Source organism: Mastigoproctus giganteus, chromosome 5 (assembly GCF_048544385.1).
Source record: "Mastigoproctus giganteus isolate SK-2022 chromosome 5, ASM4854438v1, whole genome shotgun sequence".
NCBI classification, from domain to species: domain Eukaryota; kingdom Metazoa; phylum Arthropoda; class Arachnida; order Uropygi; family Thelyphonidae; genus Mastigoproctus; species Mastigoproctus giganteus.
Window position 1 is genome coordinate 76,726,341 of NC_143579.1, and position 17,413 is coordinate 76,743,753.

At 36.3% G+C, this 17,413-nt stretch overlaps 1 protein-coding gene across 1 annotated transcript in view; it reads right to left on the bottom strand.

The window, feature by feature from the left end:
• The window catches only part of LOC150085504 (uncharacterized), a 934,283-nt gene that overhangs the window by 873,780 nt on the left and 43,090 nt on the right, over window positions 1–17,413 (bottom strand). The window lies entirely within an intron of this gene.

The following is a 17,413-nucleotide window of genomic DNA, read 5'->3' on the forward strand; positions in this document are numbered from 1 at the left end:
TCAGCGCCATCTTCAGCTGGTGAACATTTTCTAGTGGGTGTGGACATGCCGCTAGGTGTTCCCCAGAGCATCCCATATATGTTCGATGGGATTTAGATCGGTCGAGGGAACAGGCAGGCCAATCCATACGAGCAATGTCCTCACTTTCCAAAAGCACATCAACAGCTGCAATGCGATGGGATGTGGCGTTATCATCCATAAACACAAACTTGGGGCCAATGGCACCTCGGAACAGACGCACATGGGGAAGGATTCCCTCAGTACAGTACAGCCCTCCAGTATCTGGAGTTGTGTACGTCCATCCAAGATAACACCTCGACTACCATAACCTCAGGGACTCGCATCTGGGCTTGGTACACCCAGGGTCCTCAGCTGGATATCATCATTCTTCTTTTTCTTGGTGATTCTCTCTCTCTCTCTCTCTCTCTCTCTCTCTCTCTCTCTCTCTCTCTCTCTCTCTCTCTCTCTCTCTCTCTCTCTCTCTCTGTAATTCAGAAAATTTTTTTTTTTTTTGGCTGGTGCAGCATAAGCTTCAGGCTTCCTTGCACCATATGGCTAATAATAATAATATTTTTAAACAGAGAGGGTAAGCTAAGTGCTTTTGCATCTGAATCTGCATAGATATTCATCTGAAGAAGATTGCTGATTAATTGTGCCAATGTGAGCAAGTACAGAACAATTGGAAAGTGACAATGGATAGCAAGTTTGATTTCTAAAAATAATGGTTCGTAATGCAGGCAATGGCAGGAAAGATATGTTGGGGAAGCAATAAAGTCACTGTCCCAAATTATCCATTAATCGTGGTATGTTCATGAGTAGAGTAATAGACTGTGAACCTAGTAATGGAAGATAACTTAAGTTTCAGGTACATACAACGAAACTGACCCTAGAATGCATTTGGGAAACAAAAGTGTGTCTGTTTCTGACTATGAGTGGAACAAACCGGATTAAGGGAATTAGGGGAAAGTTCCAGAAGGAAGTGGCTCTGTAACCTTTGCACTTCTGGGGAAGGATGCCCAACCATACAGCACACGGCTGAAACAAATATTTGAGATGAAGGGCAAATTAGAGTAGAGATGCTGGAAGAGAAGGTGATGGGTTAATAAGAAGGTGGAAGAATGGAAACAAAAAGCAGGAGCACGAGGAGAAAGGGTATCTCCTGAAGGGGACACACATTTCATCATAATAAGGTAAAAGCCCACAGAATTCCAGCTATCGGTATTATCACAAATGCAATAAGATAGAGTTTACTACCCGTTTATAATTAGATGCACTAACAGAAAAGCCCAATAACCAGGAAAGTGCAAATTGTTTTATGGCAGTAACCTCCAGAAATGTGCTTTAGTAACTCGCGTGGGGTGATAATAGTGAGTTTTCGCCTTAACCTTGAGAAGTTCTTTTCAGAAAATTTCATTTTAACCGTTACCATGGTGCCAACTAAGGGAATAAGCGACAGTGGTACTAGTAAATCTATCAAGAAAAGGAAAGTGATCGAGTTGGATCAGAAAATTAAAATCATAAGGATGTATGAAAATGGCCAAACATTAACAAGTATTGCACGGAATTCAGATTTGTCAGTGGCAACGGTGAACACAATCAAAAAGGAGAAAGACAGAATGCCAAAAGTGGTGAAGCGATCGGCACCAATGAAGCCAACTATAATAACCAATTTTTTATAGTTTTTACAGTAGAATAACATGCGTTTTTTCTTCCTTTTATGTTTTCTTTTCTTATGTGCCACTCTGGCTACTTCACCGCTGTCCCCAGATAAAGTTTTTCATTGAACTAATTAAAAATATATAACTATTCTTCTTCATTCTTCTGAGGGTATTATGTGGTTTTTGTAATTTTGGCATATCAGGGAGCCCCAGGAGCTCACATCTGGTGAATACAGGCTTGACACACCCAGAGAACCCCAGGGACTCACATCTGGAGTATGGGCTTGGCACACCCAGGGTCCTGAGCTGGATATCATCATTCTTCTCTTTCTTGGTCTCTCTCTCTCTCAGTAATTTGTAATTTTTTTTTTTTTTTTTTTTGGCTGGTGCAGCATAAGCCTTAGGCTTCCTTGCACTATATGACTAATAATAATAGTAGCAATATTTTTATTATTCGTTCCCAAGTTACGTAAAAAAAAAAAAAAAAAAAAAAAAAAAAAACTCTACTTATGTAAGAAGTCCTGGAACATATCTCTATGTATGTCGGGGCCTTACCATTTGGATTAACCGGGAAATTTTTTTTTTGCCATCCATCCTCGAAAATCGAGTCTACTGTATAACATTTTACTGTGAGCAAAGGCTATAGAACTATTTACAAAACACATTAACAATGACTACAACTTTCATCTTTGATGCTGAAAATTAACTCTTTGGCAAAGAATTAACTAAAAAAAAGTTCTGTAGAAAGGTTTATCAGGGTTTACTGATTAAAAAAAAAAAAAAAAAAAAAAAAAAACTTATAATCCTTGAAACAAATGCATTAATGATATTGACAGCTTACAAATGATGGCTGACCAAATATTTCCACCACACCTATTCTGGTGGCCACACATCACATAATTTATGATTTTAAACCAATTAACTTTTTTTCTTTTTCTTTTTTTTGCTTTGTGAAATGGTACACTATCTTAGTGAAACAATCAACACAACCCTCTCTTGTTTCACAGCAATAAAGAATATCCTTAATACTGTCAATACAGCCATCAGCTATTAGTTTTATTCAGAGCAAATGATGCAAGGAAGCAAACTTATTCTGCTTAATTCAGTCACAATCCAATTCTGCCTTGAACCTTGTCTACTTCAACTACTTTGTGAGGGAACTTATTTTAGTAATCAAAAACATGCTGCCCAAGGGTGAACTCCATGAGATCTAATAGTCTGGGGTTTCCGAAAACTTTTATATTTGTGACCTCCTGTTCTTGTTTCTCTTGCCAACATGAAAATACCACTGCAATTCATTCTGCTTTTTCCTTTAACAACCTTAAACACCTCTATCAGGTCATTCCTGAGATGGCTATACAATCCACATCTAAAGTGTTCCTCATAGGGACAACCTTTAGCACTCCCAACCAATCTAGATGCCCTTCTTTTAACTCATTTGCAAAGTTAAGTCCTTTTTGTAGGTGAGGCTTCTAGATCTCAATACAATATTTCAAATCAGGTTTCACCACTGTTTTATTAAGAGGACAATAATAATACTTCTTCTGGCTGGTAAAGGTCCTATTGATCATTGATAGTACAGATTGAAACTTCTTGGCTGCTTGCTTACACTGAAAGGAAAACTTCATTCTCTTGTTTCATAACTACTAAATTTTTTTCATCCTGAACCAACTTTTAATTCCATGTCACACCCTCCCCAGATTTCCTTTTCCCAAATGCAAAACTTTACATTTATCAGGATTTAAAAATCAGTTGCCACTTTTCACACCATACGTGTAACCGATCTAAGTCATTCAGAAGCAATATAGCCTGAGGTCCAGACTGTCAACAATCCTGCCTACTTTTAAATCATCAAAAATTTTAGAGCTTTCCTGTATAACCTTATCAATATCACTAAGGAAAGTCAGAAATAACAGAGGCCCCAATGCTGAAATCTGAAGGGCCATGTTTGCTTTATTAATTCATTCCAAAGCATGCCCATTAATTACCACCCTCTATCCCCTTTCACTTAGCCAGCCCCGATCCAATTGAAAGTTTTACCAGTAATCCCAGCACACTCCAGTTTGTAGGGTAGCCTCTTATGGCAAACAATCAAAAGCTTTACCAAAATCTAGATGTATAATATCAATATTGTTTCAAGCATCTAAATGCTTTATGACTTCATCAGTAATTAACCAGGTTTATCAAGCAAGGCTTTCCCTTCACAAAGCCATGCAGTGATCCCTTTAGGACTTCAGTTTTATAAAGATGTTTTTTGTATTGCATTCTTAATCACAGATTCCATTGTTTTACCAACTACAGAAGTCAAATTTATTGGTCTCTAATTACTCATTTCCAACTCTTCCCTTATGAATGGGTAAGACATTTGCACTTCTCCAGTCCAAAGGAATCATCCCAGAGTCTATTAATGATCTCAGTAGCAGTCCTAATGCCGATACACTCCTTTGTTTAATATAACTGAATGCACCCTATCTGCCTCAAGAGCCTTACTCTCTTTCAACTTCTATAGTTTTTTTGCCTAGGTGCTTCTCACAGATCATTATATCACTAATCTTACTGCAGTCAGACTCCCTTCCACTGCTCTTCCCTTCCCCTTCTTCAAGTGCATTATGGCCACAGAAGCTGATGCACCAACAACTAACAAACAAACCCTTCTTCAATTATAAAAATGATTACAAAATACCTATTCAACTCATCACCAATTGTGGCTGGATTATCCAGGACTTCATTATTTCAGCCCTCTTGATCCAATGATTTACTGCCTTCTTTTTTTGTACTGACAATGAGAAAAAAACTTTTATTCCATTTTTAAGCTATTTTTGCTAGTGATTTCTCATACCTAGCTTTTGCTTTTATCTAATCTGTACTGTTGTTACATATCTGCCTATAGTTCTCATATGTAGCAATGTCATGCAATATTCTTTAACTACCCCAAGCTTCTGTCTTTAGCTGTATAAGAACTGTCAAATCTCCTGTCATCCATTTTGGCACCTTCCTATTTACCGCTGGAGAAAATATTAGTATTAGTAGTGGAAAATGATGCAAGAAAGCAAGCTTATAAAACATCAATAAAAAAAAAAAAAATTCTGCATCACCACCAATAATTTTTCTAGTTCTTCACTGAATTTATTCAAACTACCCACTTCCACAACAACAGATGGAAGTTTGTTCCAACAATCAACCACCTGCTGGCTGAAGGAAAACTTCTGCACTTCTATCCTGCAACCATCCTTTCTGAATTTCTCACGTGTGTAGTCTGAGCAAGAGGAAGAATGCCATCAGCACTGAGCTTGCTCAATCCATTCAAAGCTTTAAATATCTCAATCAGATCACCTTGCAGATGCCTAGTCTCCAAATGCTACAATTTTCAGAACTGAAGCCATGTTTGCAGTTAAAACATTTAATCAGAGCATTCATATCCAGCAATCTGAAATTATCACCCCAAGTGATAGAACCTAAAAAGACTCTCAACCCACTACAGCCCCTCTCCTTTGCCTCTGACCACTAAAATATAATGAAAAGTTGATAGTACTGTCGTCGCTAACTGGTATGGTTCATGACTGTGAAATCTTTGATAACAGTTGGATCCTTAGTGAACACCAACTCAAGGGACTTTCTTTGACATTTTAAAGTAAGTGGCAGTCAATCAGGCAGTTCCAAAAATTCCTGCTAAGTGTAATGTTTAAACATGAATTCCAATTCATGAGAGATAAGTTAAAGTAAACTAAAATGTATTAGCATCAGCTGAGGCATATGATGCAAGAAAGCAAGCCCATTTCACCCATTCGGTCACTCCAAATGTTTGTCTAGTTCAGCCTTCAATTTATTTAAGCTATCAACTTCCACAACAAGAGATGGAAGTCTCTTCCAGCAATCAAATACCTGCTGGCTAAAGGCAAACTGCTGCACATCTATTCTTCAACTGTCTTTCCTCAATCTGAATCTATGCCTCCTCAGGTTCTTAATCTGAGCAAGTGGAAGTATCCCATCAGCACTGAGCCTGCTCAAACCATTCAAAGCCTCATACACCTCAATCAGATCACCTCTTAGGTGCCTAGTCTCCAGACTGCAACTTGCAGAACTTAAGCCTCTCTTGGTAAGAGTATCCCTTTGTTCCTCTCACCAATCTCGTAGCCCTTCTCTGTACTCATTCTAGCAACTCTACATCCTTCCTAAAATGAGGCCTCCGGACCTGTACACAGTACTCAAGGTGTGGCCTGACCATTGCCTTATACAAGGGGATAATCACCTCCTTGTCTCTGCTAACAAAATTCCTATATATCATTGACAAACTCCATGACTTGCTCTTGCAGCCCATCTGCACTGCTCAAAGAACTTCATATTTGACTGCACAATTACCCCCAGGTCTTTTTCATTCTCCACCTCCCTGAGTGTAGTACCACCCAGTTGGTATATTTCTCTTGGGTTATTGCTACCCGTATGCAATACTTTGCATTTGTCAATGGTAAACTTCAGTTGCCACTTCTCAGCTCATCTGCCCAACTTTTCCAGATCCTGTTGCAGCATCATACTGTCATTTCTGTCATTAATAACCCTGCCAACCTTTGTATTATCTACAAACTTGGACATTACGCCTAATATACTTTCATTGATATCATTGATAAATAGACAAAAACAACAATGGGTCCGGCACCAAACCCTGGGGGACTCCACTAATAACATTAGTCCACATAGATCAGTGTCCATTTATTACCACTCTCTGCCATCTCCCACTCAACGATCCCTTTATCCATTGCAGCAACCTGACCTTAATGTCATAACACTCCAATCACACTGGTCTGTTCATTCAAGTTGCCTAAAAAGATTTTTATCATATTCCCCACAATCACTAGGCCTGTAGCATATAAACTATCAACTTTACATCATCACTAATCAGTAGCAGAGATGGAGGAAACCCCTGGTACCATCAGACAACTAACACACTATCACTAATCAACTCATACTATACTGATTCTTCGTGCACCTAGGCTTAATGAAACTTTGGGAAAAAGTCTGTTTTCAATTCACTTTTAACAATAAATATTCTCCCATTCCCTATGCCCCTCTCTGTCACTCCCAAACACATAAGCAGCATATGAAATTCTTCATCACCAATTTCAGGATGACATCTTTCCAATTCTTTATTCAAACTTTCCACTTCCTCAATACACGGTAGAAGATTACTTCAACAATTAAAATCAGATCAATTACAACAAGAAAATTTTTTGCACATTTATCATGCAACCATCCTGTCATCACACCGTCAATGAACTGTTGATGTTTCCATAAGACAAACCCCCTCACACATTGATTTCTCCACTTCCTTGGAAATGATTTTTGAAATCGAATTAACCATTTTCCTCACACAACTTGTGCCATAAACTTTCTGATTTTACTGTTAGTTATTCAAAATGCAACACATCACTCTAAATTACTTTTCATCATCATTCAGTATCCCAATATTTAATGCACCTTGCTGGCATAGTTTATCTTGCCCAGAATTTTGAAAAGGTTTATTTTTCTACATGTAGCTTTTCACATGCTGTGATAAACTTGACAAAATATTGATGGTATTACATTTTTTCCAACAGTTTACAACCATTCTTGAGCAAATTAACAGCTACCATATGTTCAGCTACTTGTACAAGATAGTAACTTTCATCAAGAGAGAGAGATAAAGATATGTTTTATAATGCCAACCCTGGTCTGCTAAATTGCCTAAATACTTGCGATACACTGCAAATAAACTACTTTAACATATTTTTAAAAACAAATTGATTCCCTGCTCATGAGAGCATATGAACAACACACTAGAGGCAAAATTACAGGTTCTAGACCCCATCCCCAGCACTCCAATAGTCTCCCTTTGGGGTCCCCCAATTCTTTGGCCATCCCACAGCAGCAGACCTGGCAGTATGGTAATAACTACATAAGTGAGAACACTGATATAAATAATTAAACTACAAACAAGTGGATATTTAAATATATAATATTTATTCAATCAATTAATTTTAATACATTTTTAATACAGCATAAAGCTGAGAGGTACTGGATACTCCATAATTTTACCTACTGTTTCTGTTGGGAGTGGGAACTGGAGTGTGACTAAGTAACAAACTGGATCTGAAATCCTACCAGGAACCAACAGAATGCATGCTGAAAATGTGATGTCAATCTGGCTTTTCCTTATAGAGAAATGCTATAAGATTCAAAATATTCCACTAACACTGAGGTTGATCTCAATTATTATTCTAATCACCCAAGGCCAGATTATTCATTGTAGGCCTTGGGTACAGTGCCCAAGGCCCATGAAGCTCCCAAGAGCCTACAAAAAGGATACGAATTACTTACAATACTTTTTAATTATAAACAATATATGTACAAAGGTTGAAGTTTATATACACATGCACACTTATTTAATTAATCTTTAGTCATTAAATACACAAACATTTCCCCCCCACCCAAAAGCACATGTAATTGAAAATATGTCCATCAGACATTTTCAATCGAACGATACTCTGAAAGAAATATACATAAACAAAGCCAATTCAAAGTATCATGGTCGAGGGATTAAAGTATCAAAGTTTTTATCTATAATACTGAATAAGTATTATACACAAAAATATCACAGTCATTTATTATACAGATCTATGTTTATATTTATGGGACCTATAGATTTTATACAATGCAAGTATTTATCTACAGATCTACCTCATGGGCTTGTGATTATGACAGTACCCAAGGCCAACAAACACTTTATTGCCTGATTAATGACTCAGTAAATGTTATGTCCAGAATAGTGAAGGATATCACTCTGAGGTCTTACAAAGAAGACCTTCATCCTCAGATGCAGCACTCTTCCAAATTGAAAAATCCAATCTATCAACATTCTTCTTTCTTTTCAAAAGAACACACAAGAAAAACCATACAAGTTCAACAATATCCCCCCCTTCATACAATTCCCCAACTCATACATTACTGCCCTATGTTGCTCAGGTTTAGGATTAATTAGCAACAAGAGAGCAAAAAAAATAATGCAGAGGTCTTTACTGAAAAAAAAAAAAAAAAAAAAAAAAAAAACTGAAATTCTTATATATCCTCTAACTTAAAAGTCCACAAAGTCACTTGTTCAAATCCACTGCTGGTCACCAGCACAGCACCAATGCCAAACACAAAAGCTTGAGGTAGTCAGAAGGCACTGCAGCACACAGGTCACATTGCCAACCAACAGGCACCATCCCCTACTAGTGAAGCCATGCTGCCTAGTACTATTTTGAGCTATGTCTTGCATTGGTCTTGAACTTCACATTCTTTCAGTAGTTGCATATAATATACGTATTAACTATTGAAAATACAAAGGGTACTAGGAAAGTTTTGCAATATGACGCAACAATGAATCACAGGAAGCTGCTTGTTGCTGCATGTTGAGACATGTTCATATGTGCATAGTAGCCGCCGCACCAAGTCGATGGGCTCAGTTATTCATTAGTAGTGAGAGTGTAAAGTGCTTGCGATGGCATCGTGGTCACGAAATGAGATAAGGACAGTTTTGCGGTATAATTTCGTGCGTGGTTTAACCATAGACCAGTGCTTAGAAGAAATGACTCTTGCACTAGATGATGATTGTCCACATTGTACAACGATATTAAGCTGGTATAGAGAATTCCAAAGGGGAAATTTCACGCTGGAGGATTCTGAGAGGCCGGGAAGGCCACGAACGTCAGTTACGGAGGAAAACGTTACTGCTGTGAGGAGAATGCTTGACGAAAACAGGCGAGTGACCTACCAACAGATAGAGGATACTTTGGGCCTAAATGCACCAGCAATTCGTTCGATTCTGCAAGATCATTTGCACGTGAAGAAACTTTGTTCTCTCTGGGTGCCGCATCAACTGACTGAAGAGCAGATGACACGACGTGTGACTTGGTGCCGGGAGATGTTAAAAAAGTTTGATAAGGGACAATCTCGGTATGTGAACAACATCGTGACAGGTGACGAGACTTGGCTGTACTATTACGATCTGCCGACCAAGGCTCGAAACAAAGTTTGGGTCTTTGATGATGACGACACACCCGTAATTGTCAGAAAATCCCGATCTGTAAAGAAGAAAATGATAGCTGTATTTTTCAAATCGAGTGGAATTGTGGAACGTGTCGTTTTGGACATGCAGAAGACAGTCACAGCTAAGTGGTATACTGAACAATGCCTGCCTAAAGTCATTGGATCTATGAAGAACCTGCAGCCAAAGTCAAGAATGGACACCTGGTACCTCCATCACGATAATGCTGCAGCTCACCGCGCCAAAGCCTGCACCGAATATTTGACCACGACAGGACTGAAACTTCTCGAGCACCCTCCCTACAGTCCAGACTTTGCTCCCTCCGACTTTGCACTGTTCCCGCATGTGAAAATGAAGCTAAAAGGGAGGCGGTTTTCCAGTGATGAGGACCTTCTACGGGCTTGGGACAACGAGTGTGCTTTACTCCCTAGTGAAACTTGGCAGAACTGGTTTAAAGATTGGTTTCGGAGGATGGAGAGGTGTATTGAATGTAGAGGAAATTACTTTGAAAAAATTAAATAAACAAAGCTGTATTGCAAAACTTTCCTAGTACCCTTTGTATATAAGATAAGTTTTTTTTCTTTTATTATGAAGGATAACCAATGACATTTCAGTGTACCCATAATTACTGAAATGTAAATTAAATACAGTCAAACTTGGTTATAACGAGCATCAAGAGACCGACAAAATTTCCCCATTATAACCGTTACTCGCTATATCAGTGATGGGGAAACTCCTGGGGCCTTTAAACATTGAACACTATATCAGTGATGAGTTAAATCTACCTCCTATTTTTTTTTTAAATTCTCAATAACTTGATAAAAAGATAGTTTCAAAAAACAAAAGAAATATTGTAGAGAAAAAAATAAGTATATACCAACGTATTATTTGTATTAATATGCTTGTATAAACTACAATACACTTAATATTAAAAACAATTTTTCTCTGTAATTAAAAACAATACCATTTAATAATAAACACGAATTCGATTAGTCTTTATTTATGAATCTTAAAATCCATGTTTTTTAAAGATTTCACTTTGATATTTCTTATGTTTCCCCTTAAAACACAACACATTAAAAGTGTCATTACTCGCCTCACTTCCTTCAAGAAAATTGACTAATGTGTCCATTGCACCTTGAACTTGTGAGATTGTCGGCACTGAATTTGATTCACTTTCAATTGTCATCATAATCGTCATCTTTACCATCATCATTACCGTCTTTGTTGAGCACAGCATCTACAATGTCACTCTGTAAGAAGACCACTAGTTAATAAGTTGTCATCAACGCATACAAATTCATCAATGTTATCTGTATTAAAACGTACAACGTTGTTACGTAGCAACCATTCGGATAATGGCAAGTTGTTTTCATTGTTTCCATCTTCACCTACAACTGAAATTTCATTTGAATTTAATTTCGATTTCTTGTAGAAATTCAATATGGTTGTTGAAGTAACGTTGTTCCACGCATCATTCAATAAATTTATAGCATCCAATAGCGATATAGACTCGGTAAGTTTCTGTTCTCTTTAACTGATCAGATGTAGAACTAGAAATCTTTTATAAAATCCTTTCAAACTCTTGATTACACCTATATCCATTGGTTGTAAAATTAATGTCTCATTGGGAGGCAGAAACACTAGCTTAATGTTGGACAAATTTTGAATCTGGGGATGTGCAGGACAGTTATCAACTAACAATAAAATATTTTTCTTCTTTTTTGAATAGCTCCTTATTCCAATCATTTATGCATTGCCGAAAAATATCCAAAGTCATCCAAGCTTTCTTGTTTGCAGTGTAATCCACAGGAAGTTTCCTTACGTTTTTGAAACGCCGAGAAATTACACAATTTCTCGGTGTTTCACATCTTTAGAAGATGTAATTTTCATAAAAATTATGCATCTTTATGAAATGGAATACACATGGTATTTTGCAGATATCTGAAACAGAATCCTAGAGTTCATCATTTCTGGGGTATGAGACTTGGTATTTTCGTTATGACACACAAAACAAAGCATGAATCATCGATTTGAAAACTGCATCGCAGACATTATTCTATATTTTGGTTCTACTTAATCATAAATTATTCAGCTTACAACCAAAGTAAATTCTCATTTAAATTTAAGTTGAAAAAAGTATGCACATTATAATTTCAAAAAGATATTATTAAAATGATAATAAATTTTTTAAAGTGAGTTTTTTAAATCTTCACCTACAGGTACAATGGATTATATGAAAATTTAACCAAAAATAATAATAAGAGACATTCAAATGAACCAGTAGCCAGCACAAGCAAAAACGACTTAGATTAATTAGAGCATTTGCAGAAAAATACCTTGCTAAAACTTCAGTGAAGAAAAAAGGGTGTTACTATTGAGTGGTAAGAAAAATATTTAATAATCAAACAATTTAACAACTTAATAGTCAAACAAATCCTTTGGGCATTGTTGCTATTTGTGCTGCTGTAATTAATCAAATAAAATCTTTTGCTATAAAAAACCATTATAAAATTCATGGACGGTATAGTACAAAATACGTATGGTAATCAGATTCTTCATAAGAAACTCCTAAATAAGTTTAAGATCAAGTTGTCTTTGCAACATAAGAGACATTAAAGGATCTTTATTTCAAGGTCAGAAGAATTGTGTTTGGCAACTCTAAAGGAATGTTATGTAATTGGATGGAATTGGAAACCATTTTCAGATGGAGAATTTAAGCCATTGGTATTAGCTGTTGAACAAGAAGATAAAAAGTTTATTTTCTGTGGAACCAGAAAATAAACTTTTTGGAGCCCTTCTTAGTAAAGATACTGCACAATGTAGAATACATGAACTAGGGAAATTTAGAGGAATGGAAGTGACAGAAAGTGTCAATTAAAGTCCTTTCTTCACCTTATACCTAGATGAAAGCAAAAGATTTAACAAAAATCAGAAAAATACATATATGCACATTATTTTGATATTGATCAAGATCATTTTTATGAAGAACTACTGTACTTAATTTCTCTAAAAAAAAAAACTTGCATGGCAGAAATATTTATAATGCAGTAAAAGAAACTTGAATCTTCTTGGCATTTCACTGAAAAATCTTTGTGTTGTAACTGCAAATGGTACTGCCATGATGAATAACCAAAAGCAGCAGTGTATTGAACCTTCTTAACAATGACTATCAAAGTTCTATATTTCGTCTACACTGTTTTGTCCATCAAAAAGTGCTTGTTTGCAAATTAATGGATAAATAAAATCAATGGTAAAGAAGGTTATTAATGTGATAAATACTAACAACATTCTTAGAAATAATTTTTGATTGTTATGTGACACTACTAATGAAAGGCATCAAGTACTTCTTAACAACAATTATATCCACTGGTTAAGTTTTGATTCAAGTGTGCAGAGACTGTGTGAGCTTTATGATAATGTAGTAACTGCCTAGATACCAAAATATAATGATTTAGGACTAGAATTACAACAGAACTTCCATTTGTGGTTAGATCCTATTTTTAAGACTTTTTTTACCAAAGTTTAGTTCCATAAATCGTTAACTTCAAAATAGACATTTGACAATTACTGATGCACTTTTCATAATCAAGAAATTCAAAAATACTACTGCTGATAATAGTAATTCAGGTAAAAATAGATGATGATCTCTACATTTTTTCAAGCGTTAATAGGTTCTTTTCAGATAAATCACTAGCTGCTAAGACTGAAATTAACGTTGTGTGATGAATTGGAAGATAGATAAGCATTAGTTTTTCAGAAATAGGTGAATCATTTATATTGTCACCATTTCAAGAGCTCAATCAACAATTTCCTAAATGGAAAAGACTTTCATCCTTTCACAGGATGGAAACTAACTGGAGCAAGGTGCCTCCGTAGCCAGGTGGGCAGGAGCAGCAGTGCGTAGCACATGCTTCTTGATTAGACCGGGGTTCGAGCTCGTGACCACCAAATACGGAGGATGCGGAAAGGTCAGGGAATGACCACTGCATATCCCCGGAGCAATATGGCCTTAGTTGCTAATGCTCCTAAAATCCAAATAACAAACATAACAAACAACTGGAGCAAGATAAAGTTTGCACTGATGAAATTTTGCAGAGATGAGCAAATGTATGCTTTTTTTCCCATGGTAAAAATACAACAGCAGAAAAAGTTTTTGGTGTGATCTGTATCAAGACCAAAAACCTTTTTTTTGTTTCTTCTTTTTTTTGTGTTGTATTTCTTGTATGATTAAATACTGTAATTTTTAAATATTTTCAATTGTGTTTAAAATCTTTGCTTATTTTGTACTTATTAAATAAGAAATATAAATGTGAAAAAATATTACAGCATCGTTACAATATATTCAGTTATTTTGTGAAATCCTTTTAGAATAATTTTACAAAATTTAAATTACAACACAAATGCAAACAGAGGAATTATATGTTACTGCTTGAGAAGCATGTACTATAAGGTATAAATGGTTGCTTTTGCTACACTTTTTTGTTAAGTTTATGAATCAATATTAATTATCTATTACACAGGTTTATCATCAAAAGAATTCAGTTTTAAAAATAACTATGGGTTCATTTACAGTAAAATTAAAGAAATATGAATGACTGCAGCCATAAAAACATTTCTTGTGAAAACTACTGTTCTAAACCATTCGAGTGAGGTTCATACAAACTCTAAAATATCTAATGTATTTCACTATTTACTTCAGTGGTAGTTTAATGTTATCCCATAGGCAAAAATCAATGGCATTCAGGTCTGGTGACAGGCATGTCACTTCACTTGAACATTGTTACCATGATCCATCTGAAATCCTGCGTAATGGATGAAATGTGCAGGTGTACCATTATACATGATCTATATACACCAATGTATGTAACAAGGTAAAGTCTGCCAAAAACACAGCATCAAGACGAGCTGATAACACGCACACCACTATTTGTCCTCCTACTATTCTGGCTCAAACACCAAAGATACACTATTGGTGGTATCTAATAAGCACAGTATATAAGAAAAATAGCTCCCCCCCCAACCCGACCCAAGGAGATATTTTATTAAACACGTTCATAAAAAAGCTTCGTTGCCCTGTAAATTTTTTCCATGGTATCTGAAAAATATTATTACCAGAGATTGTGAACCCTGATTCATTTATCAAGTTACAATAGGTTAATAAATAATATGATGATATGCAGTAATGAATCAAGATATTCATTAAGAAATCAAAGTTGGTTAGTTTTCCTACCCAAATTTACTAATCAGTAAATTAATTTAAGCTAACCTAACTAATCAGAACAACTTTCCTAATAAGAGATTAAACAACGCTGCACCCCATATAAATTTTAAAGTAAAAAAATAATCAAAAATTTATTGAAACACACTGGATAGAAAACTTTACAGAAAATATTCCAATAACCCAACCATTTAAAGACCAATTCTGAAGATGTTTTGAAATCCTTGTAGATATCATTTTCAAGTCTAAATACGAAGCCGAATGCCCATTGTCAGTCCACGTAGTACAGTGGAACTGATGGCAATTCTGGGGTATCACAAGAGTTCGCAGCAAAGACCCACTGCACTTAAAATCAAAAGACTAATGCTTTATATCATTCTGCTTTATTCTTGAAAATAATATTTCTTGCTTTTTTCACCTGACCCTGTTGTTTGCATATGATTTGATTTGATTTTTGTGGCGCAAAAACAGCAGGGTTATAGTGTGCCGTTTGCATATGAAATAATAACAATAACTTCTCTTTTCACAAATACAAAAAAAAGTATCAATAATGAGAAATTTATAGAGCATTAAGTGGGAAAGAATGCTTTAACAAAAAAATTATTCTCCACATGGAAGAATTTTTTTTCCTGAGTAGGTGTCTGACACTCAATAAATATTTTGACAGAAAATTCATCAAACTTCAAATAAGCCACACCATCCCAACAGTACAAATCCTAGATCAACTGGTGCCTCAGGAAAGAAGCATCCTGAGACAGCCTACACTTCTCTTGCCTGCTCTCGCTTAGTTTTTGATTACCTTGTATGATGTATGGTTTGAATGGACAATTACCTCTGTCACAAAATCTAATACATTTGTACTTGAGAATCTGTGAATATACACTTATATCACTTATTGGCAACCAAATCAAATTTGTTTCTTCTAAGACTTTAACTTTACCTAAATGTTGCTATAAATGACAGCTTTAAAATATTAATTGTATTCTCTGACTTAAAAGGGCTGCTTTTCTTGATACACAATGAGAATGAACACACTTGAAGCTCAACATTCCCCAGATAACCTGGGATGCCTTCCCCAGAGGGCATCCCTGATTCACAATATCATTGTCTAGGACAAATAATTAGAAGAATTATCCTAAAACATTTCAGAAAACTCACACAAATATATGAGTGCACAAATCACAAAAAAAAAAAAAAAAAAAAAAAAAAAATGCAATATTGCTATTGTCAAATAGACTAGAACAAAACCATGACCATATAGATGATTTGCTCAGCATAAACTGTACTCTCTGCACTACAATAAGATGAGCCACACGAGTAATTACAGACCAGTTAGTTTAACTTCTGTTCTGGGTAAAATAATGGAGTCGCTGGTTAAAGATGCATTGCAGGATCATCTAGACAAGACTGCAACAATAATTCAAACACAGCATGGGTTTGTTAAGGGAAAGTCTTGTCTGACAAATTTGATTGGTTATTATGATGTGGTCACAAAGGAACTGGATGCAAAAAATAATTTTGATATCATATACTTGGATTTCAGGAAAGCTTTTGACACTGTTGAGCATGGAAGACTACTGTACAAATTGGAGCAGAATGGTATTAAGGGTAAGTTGCTACAATGGATAAAAGGATGGTTAAGTGGGAGAAGACAGAGGGTGGTAATCAATGGGTGCTGCTCTTCGTGGACTAATGTTATTAGTGGAGTCCCACAGGGTTCGGTGTTGGGTCCACTGTTGTTTTGTGTATTTATCAATGATATTGATGAAGGTAAATCAGGCTTAATGTCGAAGTTTGCAGATGACACAAAGGTTGGCAGGGTTGTTAATGACAGTAATGGCAGTGTGCTACTGCAACAGGATCTAGATAATTTGGGCAGATGGGCTAAGAAGTGGCAACTGAAGTTCAACCTTGACAAATGCAAAAGTACTGCATATGGGTAGAAGTAACCCCAGAGAAACGTACCAACTGTGTGGTACTACACTTAAGGTGGTAGAAAATGAAAGACCTGGGAGTAATTGTGCAGTCAGATATGAAGTTTTCTGAGCAGTGCAGACAGGCTGCTAGGGCGGGTCATGGGGTTTTGTCAATGATATATAGGAATTTTGCTAGCAGGGAAAAGGAGGTGATTGTCCCTCTGTATAAGGCATGGTCAGGCCACGCCTTGAGTACTGCGTACAGGTCTGGAGGCCTCATTTTAGGAAGGATGAGGATTTGCTTGAGCATGTACAGAGAAGGGCAACACGATTGGTGAGGGGAATGAAGGGATTCTCTTACCAAGAGAGGCTTAAGTTCTGCAAATTGCAGTGGCTGGAGACTAGGCACCTGCGCGGTGATCTGATTGAGGTCTATAAGGCCTTGAATGGGTTGAGCACGCTGAATTCTGATGGGATCCTTCCACTTGTTCAGATTACCAACCTACGGGGACATAAGTTCAAATTAAGAAAGGACAGATGTAGAATAGATGTGCGGAAA